At 39.6% G+C, this 19,219-nt stretch overlaps 1 protein-coding gene across 4 annotated transcripts in view; it reads right to left on the reverse strand.

The window, feature by feature from the left end:
- ABL2 (ABL proto-oncogene 2, non-receptor tyrosine kinase) overlaps positions 1-19,219 on the reverse strand; it is a 119,871-nt gene that overhangs the window by 78,703 nt on the left and 21,949 nt on the right. The window lies entirely within an intron of this gene.

Consider the following 19,219-nt stretch of genomic DNA (forward strand, 5'->3'; position numbering starts at 1 on the left):
CCACCATGCCTGGCTAATTTTTGTATTTTTAGTAGAGACTGGGCTATGCCATGTTGGCCAGGCTGGTCTCGAACTCCTGACTGCAAGTGATCTGCCTGCCCCCACAAAGTGCTGGGATTACCATCGTGAGCCACCATGCCTGGCCCCATTACCATTTATATTTTAGCATACTTTGCAGTGTCCACTTTGGTTTTCCATTTTCTACATCTTTACCATGTCTGGTCTCTCTGTCTCTCTTACATCTGATTTCATTTCTGACTCAAGGGACTTCATTCACCCAGTAGGTATTAGGAGTTCTGAGATCCTCAAATTTCAGATTTCCCATGTTCCACCTCCTTTCTGCAATACCAGATGTAGCAGGTTTGCCAGCAAATTCAAACATATTATTCTGTCAGTTTAAATTTTCCAAGTTGACATTTTTATATTCCATTTATTTTCATCACTAGCAACTAGGTTGCTTAAAGTCTAAGGATTTTGCCTTTTAAATACTTTCTAGCACTTTGATATACATTGGAAAAACCAAGGAAGTTTCAAATTCAAAATGTCATCTAGTCAAAATGGAGAGGAAAAAATAGCACCCAATATTTAATTTGTCAAAACTGTGCAACACAGCCCTTTTTTGGAAGGCCTAAGAAAAAAAATTATTGTATGCTATAATATAACTATAAAAGGTATTGGAGTTTCTTTGGGGAATTTTACCATATTTCTTGAAATACGGGATCTGTACAAATTTGAATCCCTCCGGAGTTTTAACTATAATTCCTAAAGTTATCATTTACAAATATAAATGTTCATTATGAATTCATTTTTACTTCTTACCTCCATTCCTCAAGAGGTAAAAATCAAATCTAGGGGAAAAATAATACTAACTAAATTTGATAAAGCTCACTGTATCTAGTATAGTGTTGGCTAGTATACTCTATGGCTATTTCAGAGTCATAACTAATCTCTCTGCTTTCACCCTTGCCCCCCAGAGTTTACTCTCCACAAAGCAGCTAGACTGAACCCTATAAATCTAAACTCTCCAAAAGATTCCCATCCCACTCAGAATAAAATCCTCCTTCCTTATTATGGTATACAAACCCTACATAACCAGTCATCAGCAATCCCCAACACTACTCCCACACAATTCTTTTACTTTCTTTTTTCTCTTATATATTATCCCCTACCTTTCTCCTTCAGCTTTCCTCTCCAGCCAGTCTAGCCTCTTCCGCCATTCTGGAAGGATATACATCTCTACTGTAAATACAGTCTCCAGACTTTTGTCCTCGATGGTCCTCTTCCTGAAACGTTTTTATCTCAAAAGTCACAAGTTTGACTCTTTCAGACAGTAATTATCTGCTCAATGTTACCCCATCAGAGGCTTTCCCCAGCCATCTAATCTAAAACAGCACATTCACTGGGCATGGTGACACAGGCCTGTAATCCTAGCACTGTGGGAAGCCAAGATGGGTGGATCACCAAAGGGCAGGAGTTGGAGAACAGCCTGGCCAATATGGCAAAACCCCATCTCTACTAAAAATGCAAAAAAAAAAAATAGTGGGGCGTGGTGGCACACGCCTGTAATCCCAGCTATTCAGGGGGCTGAGGCAGGAGAATTGTTTGAACCCGGGAGGTGGAGGTTGCAGTAAGCCGAGATCACACCACCACACTCCAGCCTGGACAACAGAGGAAGACTCTTTCTCAAAAAAATAAAATAAAATAAAAAATAAAACAGCACTTCTATATCACTCTCTCTCCCTTTACCCAGTACTATCTTCCTCCCTACCACTCATCATCTCATTATATAGTAAATCAATATTTAGTTAGCACCTGTTTCCACCCACTATAATGTAATTTCCATGAAGGCTGTGATTTGTTCAGTGCTGTTATTTCCAGTGCCAAAAAACTACCTCGTAGGTGCTCAATAACTGTTGAGCAGATGAAAATTTAAAATGTCTGACTCTAGAATCCATGTTATCAACTTTACTTTTTCATACCCACCAAAGAAGTCCTTTAAATAATAAATGTTAGAAGCATATTTAAGCTGAGAATATTGATTGCCTCTAAAGAAGAGGCTAAAGGGAGAGAAATACAGGGAGATTAAATGTATACCCCTTAAATCTTGAACTATATTAATGAGTTAATTTTTCAAAATTAAACAAAATGCAACATGTTAATTTAACAGGTTATAACAATGACTGAATTACGTTAACTTTCCAATTTAATTCTGCATTCTCAGGATATGGAACACTAATGGCCAAAACATGACAATCTTCATGTTGTTTTCTGGTGCTTTTTGTTGTTGTTGTTGTTGTTGTTTTGACACAGAGTTTCACTCTTGTTGCCCAGGCTGGAGTGCAATGGTGTGATCTGGGCTCACTGCAAACTTCGTCTCCCAGGTTCAAGTGATTCTCCTGTCTCAGCCTCCCGAGTAGCTGGGAATACAGGTATGCACCACCACAGCCAGCTAATTTTGTATTTTTAATAGAGATGGGTTTTCACCATGTTGGCCAAGCTGGTCTCAAACTCCTGACTTCAGGTGATCCGCCCACCTTGGCCTCCCAAAGTGCTGGGATTACAGGCGTGAGCCACCACGCCCAGCCCTGTTCTAGGGTATTTTAATAAGACTCTCCGGGAATTTCTCAAAGCACAAGAAGTTAAATGTTACTTTCTTAAATGTTCCCTACTTTTGTATCATATTACATCTTAATTAGCAATCGCCTTGTCAGTAGGAAGTCCTTACCTACATTCATCTGTTCATTCATAAAGGGTGACACAGCCACCAAACAGTAAGTGGAGTCTGAGGATAGGAAAAACAAAATCCCCAAGTGTTTTTGCCTACTCTCACCACTCAGCACAATATTTGACACCAGATGTGTGGGGTTATTTCCTCCACACACCAAGCAAGCAGCGCACAAGCTGGGTGTCTTACAATTTAACTCAATTCTAATTCTATCTACCTAGAGATAGTGTCAGATTCCACAAGTCCAGGGCTCAGGCCCACATGACTGTCCTAGACTTCAGATGCCATTTCTGATTGATTGGCAATAAACTGGCGTTTCCACAACCCCTTCCTTGGTTAGATTAATTTGCAAGAGTGGCTCACAGAACTCAGGGAAACACTTTACATACGTTTACTGATTTATTATAAAGGATATTACAAAGGATACAGATGAACAGCCAAATAAAAAGACACAGAGCAAGGTGTGGGAGAAGAGTGGCTGAGCGCAGTCCTTCAGTAACTTCCATGTGTTCAGCTCTTCCAAAGCTCTCTGAACCCAGTACTTTCAGGTTTTGTGAAGGCTTCATTACATAGGCATAGTTGATTAAATCACTGGCCATTGTTGATGAGGTTAACTTTCAGCCTCTCTCCCCTCCACAGAGATGTGGGGGTGGGGGTGGGATGGGGGGGTGAGGAGTGCTGAAGTCCCGACCTTCTATCAGCCTCTCCTCAGTCTTTCAGATGACCAGTCCCCATCCTGAAGCTATCCAGGGGTCCCCAGCCTCCAGTCATCTCATTAGCATACAAAAGACGCTCTAATCACTAGGGAGAGTCCTAGAATTTTAGGAGGTTTTTTTTTTTTGGCCAGGAAACAGAATAAAGACCAAATATATATTTCACAATATCACATAAAGTTTCACTGTTATAAGAAACTCTGTCACCAAAGTTCCCATAACAAAATATTCCAGGATATGGTCCATTATATCCAGAATTTAAGGTCCTAGGCCTGGTAATAGAGTTGGGCGGAAGAAGGGTTGAGTAGGAAAAAGTAGAAGCAGCAATCCAGCCACTTCTCACTTCCCCTTCTAACCACAGCTAGTCCCTATTTAGATAGGAAGCCACTCCCAGTTCTCTTGAAAACAGTGGTCCTCTCAACTGCCAAGGCCACAGGAAGAAGGTCACTTTCAGAAAAGAAAACCCAGAATGATGACAGTAATGAAATCCTTCATGGACCAATAATAGACTAATGGTCTTCCCAGTACTTTATAATTCTTACTATATCACAAAGGATGAGGATTATAAACCCAAAGTTAGAAAGAATAAGCACTGATTTCTGCCAGCTATAAGGTAATAGACGATTGCACTTAACTTTCAAAATCAAATAAGGCTGGATACTTTTCCAACTCTTCTGCATTAAATTATTAGATGTTCTTTTTTTTTTTTTTTTTTTTGAGACGGAGTCTCGCTCTGTCGCCCAGGCTGGAGTGCAGTGGCCGGATCTCAGCTCACTGCAAGCTCCGCCTCCCGGGTTCACGCCATTCTCCTGCCTCAGCCTCCCGAGTAGCTGGGACTACAGGCGCCCACCACCTCGCCCGGCTAGTTTTTTGTATTTTTTTAGTAGAGACGGGGTTTCACCGTGTTAGCCAGGATGGTCTCGATCTCCCGACCTCGTGATCCGCCCGTCTCGGCCTCCCAAAGTGCTGGGATTACAGGCTTGAGCCACCGCGCCCGGCCAAATTATTAGATGTTCTATGATAGTATGAGAACCTTAACCTTTCTGTATGAAATCCGTTTTTTGTTCGTTTGAGATGGAGTTTCGCTCTTAACGCCCAGGCTGGAATGCAAAGGCGCAATCTAGGCTCACTGCAACCTCTGTCTCCTGGGTTCAAGCAATTCTCCTGCCTCATCCTGCCAAGTAGGTGGGATTACAGGCATGTGCCACCACGCCTGGCTAATTTTTTGTATTTTTAGTAGAGACAGGGTTTCACCATGTTGTCCAGGCTGGTCTCGAACTCCTGATCTCAGGTGATATCCACCCACCTCGGCCTCCCAAAGTGCTGGGATTACAGACACGAGCCACCGTGCCCAGCCTCTGAAATCACTATTACATACACATATTCTGCTATCATTTAAATAATCAACACTCTGTTAAGATTTTTAAAAATCACTACAGAGTTTTCAAAAAATTACTAAGAAACAGTCTGTGTCCTATTAAATGACAGATGGAGCAATTACTAACTCAACTGAAATGAGACAGAAAATCTGACAATCAACTGGAAACTGTCATATACAAATTAAGGTTGGACCTAAGCAAAAGCATTACAAATGGTTTTTCTTTTGCTTTTATATTCTCTTTAAGAAAAATACCCATCCTGGCTAACCCGGTGAAACCCCATCTCTACTAAAAAATACAAAAAACTAGCCAGGCGAGGTGGCGGGCGCCTGTAGTCCCAGCTACTCGGGAGGCTGAGGCAGGAGAATGGTGTGAACCCGGGAGGCGGAGCTTGCAGTGAGCTGAGGTCCGGCCACTGCACTCCAGCCTGGGCGACAGAGCGAGACTCCGTCTCAAAAAAAAAAAAAAGAAAAAAAGAAAAAAAGAAAAATACATTTAATTGCAAACAAAGTATAAAGTATAAAGTATACTTTGTGACATTTTACCATTCCCCTATAGTCAAAATAAAACAAAATATTTGAACCAATCATATTTCACTCCTTGGTTAGTCACTGTATATAGCAGAGACTCTATACTCAGTAGTTATAGATTTAGTTATGAAAAACAATCCCTATACTCAGTAGTTATAGATTTAGCTATGAAAAACAATCCACAGGAATACCTTGGCTCTCACTCTCCCAAAGGTAGATACAGCTGGCATCTTGAGCATGCTAGTCAATCTATCCAAATGCACAACTACTAATATCCCACCACTCTCTAGCTGTTTCCTATTTCATTTCATTAGGGAGACAGAGACAAACCAAAAAATATGATAAGAGAATGTCAAATGTGGCCAGGCGCGGTGGCTCACACCTGTAATCCCAGCACTCTGGGAGGCCGAGGCGCATGGATCACAAGGTCAGGACATCAAGACAATCCTGGCTAACATGGTGAAACCCCGTCTCTACTAAAAATATTTTAAAAATTAGCCAGGCGTGGTAGCAGACGCCTGTAGTCCCAACTCCTCAGGAGGCTGAGGCAGGAGAATGGGGTGAACCCGGGAGGCGGAGGATGCAGTGAGCCGAGATATAGTGCCACTGTACTCCAGTCTGGGCAACAGAGCAAGCCTCCGTTTCCAAAAAAAAAAAAAAAAAAAAAGAATGTCAAATGCAACCGTTCCACCAACACTGTTATCTCCATAACATCCTATAAAATTATCACTCAAGCTCGAATTATAACAAACTCTCAATAAATCCTAGACCACTTTTATTTTCACTGGACAAATAAAATATCCCTGTTCTTGTCCCACACTGCCTGAATTTCCATTTTCCAAGTCATGTTGTCATAACAGCACACAACTTCACCCATTTGTTGTACTTGTAAGCACCAGAAAAATCAAGTACATTAACTCAAGCAGGTTGAGTTAAATCTGACAATTCACTTAACCTTTAATTACTTATGTGCTAGACATAAAAGAATGAAACACATGGCATGCAGAAAAATTGTACAATCATATCACATAGAAAAAATTTTAAAACTAGGTTAGGAAAAGTAAATCAATAAATTTTGGTTAATCAAAGTATGTTCTGAAACATTAAGTCTGATAACTTCTTCCTAATAAATACAAGAGCCTGAATTATTTTCTTAAAATTTTGCTATTTCAAGTACAGAATTTTTTACATATTTTTCTTTAAAGCGTTAAGTCACACTGCATTATGTCTATTTGAAGTACTACTTAAATTACTAGAAAGAAATCAAGATAACATTAAACTCTTAAAATATTTTTGGTAACTGAAGGAATTATCTTCTGTGTTGTTGTCTATATTAAAGGTCATATCATATTTCATACTTTTCTTAGATAAACATTTAAACAGCATACATGGTATGATGGAGAAAATTATAACAAACTCGCACCAAATATCAGCCTTTCTGAATTTCCAAAAAAGGGCACATCTTGCAAAAAAAAAAAAAAAAGGGAACCATAATTTTCATGTATCAAGAAAAAAATATAATAATCAGTTTTTCTAAAGTACTCAAAGAAGTCAATTTGAGGCAACACTACCAGAAAAAGTGGCCAATGAAATCATACAAAATTTCTAAACTTAAAAAATGTAGTAGGCTCTTTCTAAAGGTGAATATTATCGTCAAATCAGTAACTCAAACCAGCCCTAAATGTCTGCTTTTTTTTTTTTTCCAGGTAAGCAAGTGAGATTTAATTTTTTTGTTTATTTGTTTCTTTTTTGAGACAGAGTCTCGTTCTGTCACCCAGGCTGGAGTGTAACGGCGCGATCTTGACTCACTGGCAACCTCCATCTCCTGGGTTCAAGCAATTATCCTGCCTCAGGCTCCCAAATAGCTGGGATTACAGGTGCCTGCCACCACGCCCGGCTAATTTTTTGTATTTTTAGTAGAGACGGGGTTTCACCATGTTCACCAAGCTACTCTCGAACTCCTGACCTCAAGTGATCCGCCCGCCTTGGCCTCCCAAAGTGCTGGGATTACAGGTGTGAGCCACCATGCCTGACCTGTTTTTGTTGTTGTTTTTTGTTTTTTGTTTTTAGATGGAGTCTCACTCAGTAGCCCAGACTGGAGTGCAGTGGCGCAATCTCAACTCACTGCAAGCTCCACCTCCCAGGTTCACGCCATTCTCCTGCCTCAGCCTCCCGAGTAGCTGGGACTACAGATGCCCACCACCACGTGGCCTGGCTAATTTTTTGTATGATTTTTAGTAAAGACGGGGTTTCATCTTGTTAGCCAGGATGGTCTGGATCCTGGCCTAATTTTTAAGTTACAGCAGAAACTGGATTTTCTTCCTAAGTACTGGAGTATCCCCTAGTGGACTGGTGAGGAACAGTTTCTTGTCTTACTAAATCAAACTCTGTCATAATAAATTCACTTTTTTATAATCTCACCTAAATAACTTTTTTCCTATAGTCAAAACAGAGTTAACATTAGTTTTTATAAATTTCATAATTTTGACTACAATGAAGGTCCTGCAAGGTAGAAACACATTTTTTTTGGCAAATACCATTTCCAGTGTTTCAAATATAATAACCTCTTTCAAGAATCTTGTTACATGAGCATGAATTTAGTAATTGAAAAACCAATCATCCTTAATAGTTTCCTAATGACATAACTTAAGGCAAAGGAAGTTTTTATGGAAATTAAACTACTTCACTGAACTAAATGTCAACAATCAAATCACGAACATTAAGCAGAGTGCTTTCTAAAGAGCCAGGGGTTTCAAGCCAGGAGGCTTGAAAATGATTTTTTTTTTTACATATATAATTTCTGCTAACATGGAATAAAAAAACCATTTTTAAGGTATCAACATTCTATTTACACACAAATTAAAACTCAACACACAAAACACTTCATATTTCTGCAAATAATTAAAATCCACTGAAGAATACAAGGGCTCCAGCTAGCAGTATGACTGGAACCTTGTGAGAAACCCTGAGCTAGAAACACCCAGCTAAGACACTCTCAGATTTCTAACACTCAGAATAAATGTTGTTTGTTTTAAGCTGCTAAATTTGGGGATAACTGGTTACTCAGCAACAAATATGTTGTGTTTAATATGCCTAAAGAAAAAAAGAAGGCAATGATAGTAAGAAGAATATGGCATTATAAAACAAAGAAAATAACAAATGTTGGTGAGGGTATGGAGAAACTGGAACCCTTGTGCATTATTGGTGGGAATATAAAATGGTAAAGCCACTATGGAAGACAGTATAGTGATTCCTCAGAAAAATTAAACATAGAATTACTGTATGATCCAACAATTCCACTTCTGTATATATATTCAAAAGAATTGAAAGCAGGAACTCAGAGATACTTGCATGTCCATGTTTACTGCAGCATCAGTCACAACAGCCAAAAGGTGGAAGCAACCAAAGTAGTCCACAAAGAGATGAGTGGATAAAGAAAATGGGCTAGGTACACACCATTAAATATCATTCAGCCTTAAAAAAAAAAAAAAGAAATTCTCACACACATTACAACACGGATGTACCTTGAAGACATTAAGTTAAATGAAATGAGCCAGTGACAAAAGGGCAAATACTATATGATTCCATTTATATGAGGAACCTAGAGTAATCAGACTCATAAAGGCAGAAAGTAAAATGTGGTTGCCAAGGGCTGGAGGAAAAGGGCAAACGGTGAATTATAGTTTAACAGATGCAGAGCTTCAGTGCGGAAGAAGAAAAGAGTTCTGGAGATGGACGGTGGTCATGTATGGTTACACAACAATATGAAAAGAGCAATGGCTCACACTTGTAATCCCAGCACTTCAGGAAGCCGAGGTGGGCGGATCACTTGAGGCCAGGAGTTTGAGACCAGCCTGGCCAATATGACGAAACCCTATCTCTAATAGAAATACAAAAATTAGCCGGGTGTGGTAGCAGGTGCCTATAATCCCAGCTACTCGGGAGGCTGAGGCAGGAGAATCGCTTGAACCCAGGAGGTAGAGGTTGTAGTGAGCCAAGATCGCACCACTGCAATCCAGCCTGGGTAGCAAGAGCAAAACTCAGTCAAAAAAAAAAAAAAAAATTTCAAATGGTTAAAACGGTACATTTTATGTTATATGTATTTTACCACCATTTTTTAATAAGATCAGATTTTACAGAGAATCAAACAGAACCTGCAGAAATAAAAGACACAATAATTGAAATTAGTTCAATGGATGAATATCAGATTAGATCAGCTAAAGAGGACTGTGAATACACAAAATGTAGCATGGTGATACAAAAATTGAATATATCAAACAGAAGTTATGCAACATGAGGACAGAATAGAATGTCCAACATATCTAAATACCATTCAAGAGGGAAAGAAAAGAAAAATGAGAAAGAGGCAATATTTGAAGATATAATTGCTGAGACTTTTCCAAAAACTGCTATAGTTTCTGGAAGCACAAAGAATTGCTAGTAGGAAAAGAAATCTATACCTAGTCACTTTCCAGTGAAAATGCAAGACACTAAAGACAAAAAAAATTTAACCACCAGATAGAAATGACAGATTGTCTACAGTAAGGACAATTATACCAACAGTTTCTCAATAGCAACAATGGCACCCAAGGGATAATAAAAATATATATATATATTGAAAAAGCTAAAGAGTAAATCAAATACTCTTCAAGGCCGTACAACTAAACCTGCTATGATTTTGAGGGCCCTTTTACCCCCACCAAAAGACTATAAACTCAACTCACCAATACATTATAGTTAACTAATTCTTAAGCAGGAAGGGTGTCTGGTTTTCCTCCAGAATACACCTGCTTGGTTAAAAAAAACACACATTTAAAAAACAAAAAAGGCCAGGCAAAGTGGCTCACACTTGTAATCCCAGCACTTTGGGAGTCCAGGGAGGGTGGATCCCCTGAGGTCAGGAGTTTGAGACTACCTTGATCAATATGGCGAAACCCCTTCTCTACTAAAAATGCAAAAATTAGCCAGGCGTGGTGGTGTGTGCCTGTAGTCCCAGCTAATTGGGAAGCTGAGACAGAAGAATTGTTTAAACCCAGGAGGTAGAGGTTGCAGTGAGCCAAGATCACGCCATTGCATTCCAGCCTGGGTGACGAGAGCGAAACTGTCTCAAAAAAAAAAAAAAAAAAAAAAAAAGTTTTCTGCTGGGTACAGTGGCTCACACCTGTAATCCTAGCACTTTAGGAGGCTGAAGTGGGCAGATCACTTGAGCCCAGCAATTTGAGACAAGCCTGGGAAACATGGTGAAACCATGTCTCTACTAAAAATACAAAAATTAGCTGGGCACAGTGGCATACGCCTATAGTCCCGGCTACTTGACAGGCTGAAATGGGAGGGTCACCTGAGCCTGAGGGGGTCAAAGCTGCAACGAGCTATGCCACGCCACTGCACTCCAGCCTGGATGACAGAGTGAAACCCTGCGTCAAAAAAAAAGTTTTCCAGGTGATTTTGATACATACTCCTAGTTTAAAAGAAAAGGAAAAGGAAGGAAAGGTAAAAAGGGAGAGAATATGATAAAATAAATGAGACAAAATGTTGACAATTAGGGAATCTAGGCAAAAAGTACATGAGACTTGTTTGTGCTACTCTTGCAACTTTTCTGTAAACCTGAAACTATTTCAAGATTTAAAAAGTTATTTTTAAAAAACCCACCTAGGCCGGGCACGGTGGCTCACGCCTGTAATCCCAGCACTTTGGGAGGTCGAGGTGGGCGGATCACCTGAGGTCAGGAGATTGAGACCAGCCTGGTCAACATGGTGAAACCCCCGTCTCAACTAAAAATACAAGAATTAGCCAGGCATGGTGTCAGGCGCCTGTAATCCCAGCTACCCAGGAGGCTGAGGCAAGAGAATCGCTGGAACCCGGGGTAAGAGGCTGCAGTGAGCCAAGATCATGCCACTGTACTCCAGCCTGGGCAACAGAGCAAGATTCCGTCTCCAAAAAAAAAAAAAAAAAGGCCACATATGCCAGAATCACACAATCTGTTTCAAGATGCCACCATCTTTTCTCAACATGAACTCTAGGAATGGTAATAGGGTATCATGTCTATAAAATTATCCAAATTATCCTTTTTTTTTTTTTTTTTAAGATGGAGTCTTGCTTTGTTGCCCAAGCTGGAGTGCAGTGGCACAATCTCTGCTCACTGCAAACTCCACCTCCCAGGTCCAAGCAATTCTCCTGCCTCAGCCCCCCTAGTAGCTGGGATTACAGGCATGCACCACCATGCCCAGCTAATGTTTGCATTATAAGTAGAGATGGGGGTTTCGCCATGCCAGGCTGGTCTCGAAATCCTGACCTCAGGTGATCCTTCCGCCTCAGCCTCCCAAAGTGCTGGGATTACAGGTATGAGCCACCGTGCCTGGCAAATTATCCCATTATTATCTGGAAGCATTCGTGATGAGGGAATAGAGATTGGATGTGTTTAAATCAGTTACTGAAACCTACTAACACACAGGTGTCAATAATTCATGACAGCCTCACTGTAAAGGTATGGAAACAGTTTCCATGCCTCTCCCATCCTCTTAATGACTTTGTACTTATGATATTCCTAGTTCTTAAACTGTACAAAGTCTCAGTGGGTGACTGTGGAGATCCATTTAAAATTCCATTCTCTAACTTAATGTTTCTTCTCTCCTACTAATTTTCCTATGCAACCTCACATCAAACAACAAACAGAAGAAGAGAAACACAAACTTTACCTTCTCTCTTTTTCTCCCCCTTTAAACTTCTCCAATCTCTCTACATCTTCACAGAAAATGTACTCTTAACATTTTGAGTTATTATATGAAAGATGTAGTGGTAGAAGTTTTATATACATTATCTAATTTAATTCTCAAACCACTCTATGCAACAGGCATTATCCTCATTTTATAAATGAAGAAATAATTAGTTCAAACAATCACACAGTTAATACCATAATTTTAACACAAACCTATCTAGTTCCAAAATCCATGCACTTTCTACATCACAATGCTTTCTTTTTTTTTTTTTTTTTTTGGACACAGGGTCTCTCTCTGTCACCCAGGCTAGAGTGCAGTGGCAATGATCACAGCTCACTGCAGCCTTGAACTTCTGGGCTCAAGCAATCCTCTCACCTCAGCCTCCCGAGTAGCTAGGACTACAGACATGTACCTCCATGCCAGCCAACATTTAATTTTTGGTAGAGTCAGGGTCTCACTGTGTTGCCTAAGCTGGTCTCAAACTCCTGGGCTCAAGCGATCCTCCTGCCTCAGCCTCCCAAAGTGCTAGGATTACAAGCATGAGCAGTGCACTGCACCTGGCCCCCAATGCCTTTTTTTCTTTTTTTTTTTTTTTAGACGGAGTCTCCCTCTGTCTCCCAGGCTGGAGTGCAGTGGTGGCAATCTCGGCTCACTGCAACCTCCTTCTCCCAGGTTCAAGAGATTATTGTGCCTCAGCCTCCCAAGTAGTTAGGATTATAGGCGCACACCACTCCACCTGGATAATTTTTATATTTTTAGTAGACATGAGGTTTTGCCATGTTGGCCAGACTGGTCTTGAACTCCTGACCTTGAACTCAGGTGATCTACCTACCTCAGCCTCCCAAAGTACTGTGATTACAGGCATGGGCCACAGTGCCCGGCCCACAATGCTTTCTTGAGTTACATTTACGTTGTCTCACTTTCAGTTCTCCTTCCTGAATAATATATTTCTATACAGTACAGAACCTTATCAGATAGCTAGACACCAAGATATAGTTTCACAAAGATAAAAGTTAAACAGAAGTTAAACAGAAGTTTGTCAGTCACAAATTAAGAGCCTTTTTTTCTCTCCTTCAGATCCCAAACTTAATTTTAGTTTCACATATTCTATCTCCTACCCTATTTGGGCACAACTTAAACCCAAAAAATGATACCTACCCATTGAGAGCTTCCTTGTAGAGATTTTGCATGCACATGGTAGATTCCAATTATAAACTTATCTGATCCACTATTGTGTGGGGAGTCTTCAAGAACACCCTCAGATTGGATGATTCACTAGGACTCAGAAAACTCAGCACATAGTTGTACTCATGGCTGTGCTTTATCATAGCAAAGGGATATAAAGCAAAATCAGCAAAGGAAAAAGGTGCATGAGGCAATGTCCAGAGAAAACCAGGCCCAAGTGCCCAAAAGTCTTCTCCCAGTGGAGTCACACAAGACACACTTACTTCCTCCAGCAATGAGTTATAACAACATGTGTAAAATGCTGTCTCCAAGGTTCTGCTTAGGGGTTGATCACATAAACACCCTCTGCCTACTACACAGCAAAATTCCAGACTCCCAGACAGAAAGGTGTTCTGTGTAAACCACATTGTTTATACAAACAGCTTAGGCACAACGGGCCACTCTTTTTGGTTCTGGAAATGGTAGGAAACCTCCCCAAATCCAAGTTCCTAGATGCCAGCCAAGGGTCAACTTTGGAAGCAGACCTCGCTAAGGATTATCAGTCTCAATCAGGCCTGCTATGTTAATTCTTTCTGCACAACTGAGATGTTCTCTTTGGAAATAACATGGTTTTTTGTCTTGTTTTTGGAGTTCTGTGTTTTTCTATTCAAAATGCACCCCCATTTCCTGTCATTTTAATTAAAATTACCTTACTGAAATTTGTATCTTTTTTGTAATTTATCAGCTACTTACGCCCAACTTTTAAAACTTTTACAAGCCACAAATACGGTGGATACACTATGGGATGGTCAAATTATTTGTCTATACTTAAGTAGAATACCTATGAGAAAAATTCTTTTAAGATTTAAAGATGGTAAAAAAAAAAATTAATCTTAGCACACTGGGATAAATATCATTTGATACAATTTAACATATATATCATTATTGGTCTTCTATACTGTAACAGAATCGGTAACTATTAATACTTTTTTAGCAAAGAAAAGAAAAACGTGGCTCTTACTTCTGCTTATTACCAATTAATATGCACATCTGCAGATTAGCTGCTAACACTATGGAAGTGCCATTCTTTTAAAAATCACCACCTAAAAACTAGACAGGAAACCCACGCTTCCCTCTTCTTAAAAGAAATTAACTCACGACATTTTAAAAGGAATTAACCTTGCTGTCCTCCTACACATTTTTGTTTTCAATAGTTAACAGTACCTTAGACTGAGTATGTTCTATTCAACGGGTCACAGAAAAAACATCACAAGAATACTTTATCTCAGCTTAAAAATAGGAAAGGAGCTTAAATACCTGTATACAAATGTGTACTTCCTTAGTTTTTGGTTACACCAGCAAATTAAGTAGCACTGGATTGTAAGTGAATTAGTGATTGATCTGTACCCTGAAATAACTGCCTTTTCCCCCTATAATCACTTCTGTTAATATATGTCCTGTCCTTATGTAAACTTAATATGAGCTCAACAGAATGAAGAATACAGACGCCTTCAAGGAACTGAATCTAACAGAGGAAACAAATAACAATAAAAACTGTAAGGCAAAAGTACTGGATGTTAAATAGTGTGAAAAGAAATAAATGTGAAGTAAGTTCTAAAAAGAGATAAAAACAAAAACCAACCACCAAAAACCCTTTCTCCTTCAATTTAAGATCTCCAGTTCAGAAGATTCAGAAAAATGACAACAAAAAATTGCCTTGTATATGTTTTGGTTAGCAATACAAAATGATACACATGAAAGAGGCTTTAAAAGGATACACACCCCAGAACTTTTATTAGATTGTTGTCTCCCAGTAGGAAAGTGGATATGGGGTTTGTTTGTTTCAGTTTTTGCTTATTTTTTTCCCGTAACAAAACATACTGCATTTGTAAAAAGAAAAAATTATTTTTTTCATTTCCTATCAGAGAAGTAAAGAATGTAGTAAATAAATGGCTTATATTTTCTTTTTCCTAAAGACAAAACAAAATCTGTGTTTTAATAAACATTTTATACTTGCACAAAAAATGTTTTCCTCTCTTCTGTTGCCTTTGTAAGCTGTTTCCTTAAAACTCAGTGATCAAAATAAATAAAATACAACTAAGTACTCCAGAAAAGATCTTCAAATTGGAAACCAGTTAGTATGTACCATCACCTTCCCTATCAGTACAGACTTCCCTCTCACTGAGGTCATCCTCTCCAGGTAACTTTCCTGGATCATCCCTCACTTTCAAGTATTATTATCCCAAAGATCATTCTTCTCAAGGTAAACAGTCTTTTTTTATTGCTATGTTCATTGCAAATAAGAAAAAAAAAAACCCCTCTATTTTTATTGTTACAAGCTATTCACAGAAGCCCATGCATTAAGAAAGACATCTTGGTAGGCAAGAGGTTAGAGTTAGGTCTCAGGTCTCATGTTCCAGCTCTGGCCCCACATACTATACATTATTTCATTTAGTATGGAGTTGGGATAAGAGAATTCTTTTGTCAAACTACGTGCCAGTATCACACTGTTTTAAATACTGTATTTTTATAACAGGCAGCATAGCATGGTGGTTAAGGGAGTACACCTTAGCTAAACTGCCTAGCTTTGACTCTTGTCTTTACCACTTCCTTGGCTGTGTGGCCTTGCACACGTTACTTAATATCCCAGTAATTCAATGTCCTTATTTGTAAAATGGAGATGATAATGATACCTATCTAATAGAAAGAGCTGATTTGAGGATTAAATATTTTAGGCTTTTAAAATATTTCCATTTATATATTTATTTACTTAATTTATTTATTTAGAGATGGAGTCTTGCTCTGTCGCCCAGGCTAGAGTACAGGGGCCCGATCTCAGCTCACTGCAACCTCCACCTCCCAGGTTCAAGCAATTCTCCTACCTCAGCCTCCCAAGTAGCTGGGATTACAGGTGGGCATTACCATGCCCAGCTAATTTTTGTATTTTTAGTAGAGATGGGGTTTTGTCATGTTGGCCAGACTGGTCTCGAACTCCTGACCTCAGGTGATCCACCTGCCTCGGCCTCCCAAAGGGCTGGGATTACAGGCATAAGCCACCACCCCCGGCAAAATATTTCCTTTTACATACTATCTGCTCACTGCAAAAAAAAAATTCAAATAACACAGATATATGTAGAGTTAAAGTGAAAGTTCCCTCTGCATCTCTACTCCTACCACCCAGCAAGGAACCTAAAAAAATACTAAGATGAGCTGGGTCTGGTGGCTCACACCTGTAATCCTAGCACTTTGGGAGGCCTAGGCGGGCAGATCACTTGAGGCCAGGAGTTCAAGACCAGCCTGGCCAAAATGGCAAAACCCCCCCTCTACTAAAAAATACAAAAATTAACCGGACGTGGTGGCGCATGCCTGCAATCCCAGCTACTCGGGAGGCTAAGGCTTGAGAATCGCTTGAACCTGAGAGGCAGAGTGCAGTGAGCCAAGATCGCGCCACTGCACTCCAATCTGGGTGACAGAGCAAGACCCTGTCTCAAAAAACAAAACAAAACAAAAAAACAAACAAACAAAAAAACTAAGATGATTCTTTTAGACCAACTGATAACTTCTCTCATTCACAGTTGTCTGGACCAAGAGAAACCTCCTCTGAATCTGATTAATAGACTCTGAACATCACTTATTCTAGAGTTTCAGATAAATGTAGTTACTAGATAGAAACATGAGTAGTGTCTCTAAGGAAGGGACTGAGTGCTGCATGTAACATAACAGGTGACCCAAATATTTAGCAACCAGCAGAGCAAAGTCCTTACAACTCTTTTTTTTTTTTTTGAGACTGAGTCTCACTCTGTCACCCAGGCTGGAGTGCAGTGGCGCAATCTTGGCTCACTGCAACCGCCACCTCCTGGGTTCGAGAGATTCTCCTGCCTCAGCCTCCTGAGTAGCTGGGATTACAAGTGCGTACCACCATGCCCAGCTAATTTTTAATATTTTTAGTACAGAAGGGGTTTCACCATGTTGGTCAGGCTGGTCTCAAACTTTCGACCTCGTGATCTGCCCACCTTAGCCTCCCGAAGTGCTGGGATTACAGGCATAAACCACCGCGCCTGGCCCATTACAACTCTTCATCAAATATTTCCAGCTGCCCTCCCAGGCACATAACAAAACTGCACTTTCTCCATGACCCCCGGCATTACATGAGGCCATATGACTTGCTTTGGCCAGTGAGATATAAAAGGAAGTGATATACATCCCTTCTGGCTTTTAAAGTTTCCACCAGTACTTGACTCAGCACTGTTTCTCTCTGCAATGGTAACTGCCAGCTTTCTAGAAAGATGGTTGAAGACTCTTGTCAGCCTGGGTCTCTGGGTGACAAAAAATGGGCATAGCCCACCTCCCACCTCCTTCGGGGGGTCTGAGGGGGTAAGACCCACCTCCTGATCCATATGGGACATGTATTACAAGTGACGAACTTTGGATATGTTAATTCATTGAGATGAGGGAGGGCGGGTAAGGGGGATTGTTATTGTGGGTACTAACTTACCACCTAGTCTATCCTGATTACACAGACCAACTGATTCTAAAGTTAAAATAGAATATAAGTAAACAACAACAGCCAGGAATATTCTGAAAAAAATAGCAATGAAGAGGAACTAGCCCTGCCGATAACAGCAAAAAAATAAAGACCTAATACTTATACAGCACCAACCACATGCTAAGCACTTTTCTAAGCACTTTATATAGCTTAACTCATTTAATCCTTGCATCAGCCCTCTATTAGATAGGTATCATTATCATCTCTATTTTACAAATAAGGACATTGAATTACAGGGATGTTGAATAACATGCCCAAGGTCACACAGCTAAGAAAGTGGTAAAGACAAGACTCAAAGCTAGGCAGTTTAGTTCAAGTCTATACCCTTAACTACCATTATACATTATAATGTATACATGTACATTATAAAAGTACAATTAAAACAGTGTGATATCAGCACATTTGACAAGCAAATTAAGAGAACATAAAGTGCAGAAATAGAATCAAATGCACACAGGATTTAGCATACAAAAAGGTGGATAAAAGCTTATTCAATACATAGTTATTCTGAAATCCCCATCCTCTTTCCATAAGCAATTCCAAATTCAAAGCATCTATTCAACAGCCATACTAGCACATGTCTAAAATGACACATATCAGGGTTTGTACTAGAACAATGTTTACAACAGCAAAAATTGAAAACAAAATAATTATATAATTCATCCACATAATGAAACACCATGCATCCATTAAAAAAAATAATAAAAGCAAGTTTTTTATTTACTGACATGAAAGAATTTCCAACATAAGCTATATAATAGCATCCATTGATCTAGGGGAAAAAAAAAGAATAGGGAGAATATACATGGATACAGGTACATATGCATAATATATCTCTGAAAGTATACACAAGGAACTGGTGATTTGGATTGCCAAAATTTGGGTGGCTGAGGAAAAGGAGTGGAAGGAAGACTTCAAACTGCATCTTTTGAATTTTGGACCACATAAATGTACTGACCCTTCAATAAACAAACAAATCATTTAAATTTTTTTAAAAAGACTGAGCCATTTAGCAGCAGGGATAAATGCCGAAATAATAGATTGAGAATTCTCTTGATAAAGGAGCAGAGCAGCCATTACACTCCACATACAAGCTGAAACTGAAAAAGCCAGCTGGAAGAAAGGAAAACTGAACAGATGTACAGAGCGAAAAAGAAATGCCAAACCTTGCAGTTCCTGAGAGAGACAGAATATGCAGTCTTAATTTCTAATAGCTTGCCAGCTCCAGTTTCCATCAGGCACAGCTGTACAATGATGCCTGTCCATGAAGTGTCGTGATCTCCAGTATGCCCATATAACAACAGTCCCTTCCATTACCTTCTGAAGTTAGCTCCTCTGATTCTCCATTCCTTTTTTTCTTCTTCTTCTTCTTCTTTTTAGGGCCTCTACCACTAGCTGTTCTATCTATCTGAATAAGAAGCTATTTTAGGATCATTTCAAAGCGTC

Source organism: Macaca mulatta, chromosome 1, assembly GCF_049350105.2.
Source record: "Macaca mulatta isolate MMU2019108-1 chromosome 1, T2T-MMU8v2.0, whole genome shotgun sequence".
Classification (NCBI taxonomy): domain Eukaryota; kingdom Metazoa; phylum Chordata; class Mammalia; order Primates; family Cercopithecidae; genus Macaca; species Macaca mulatta.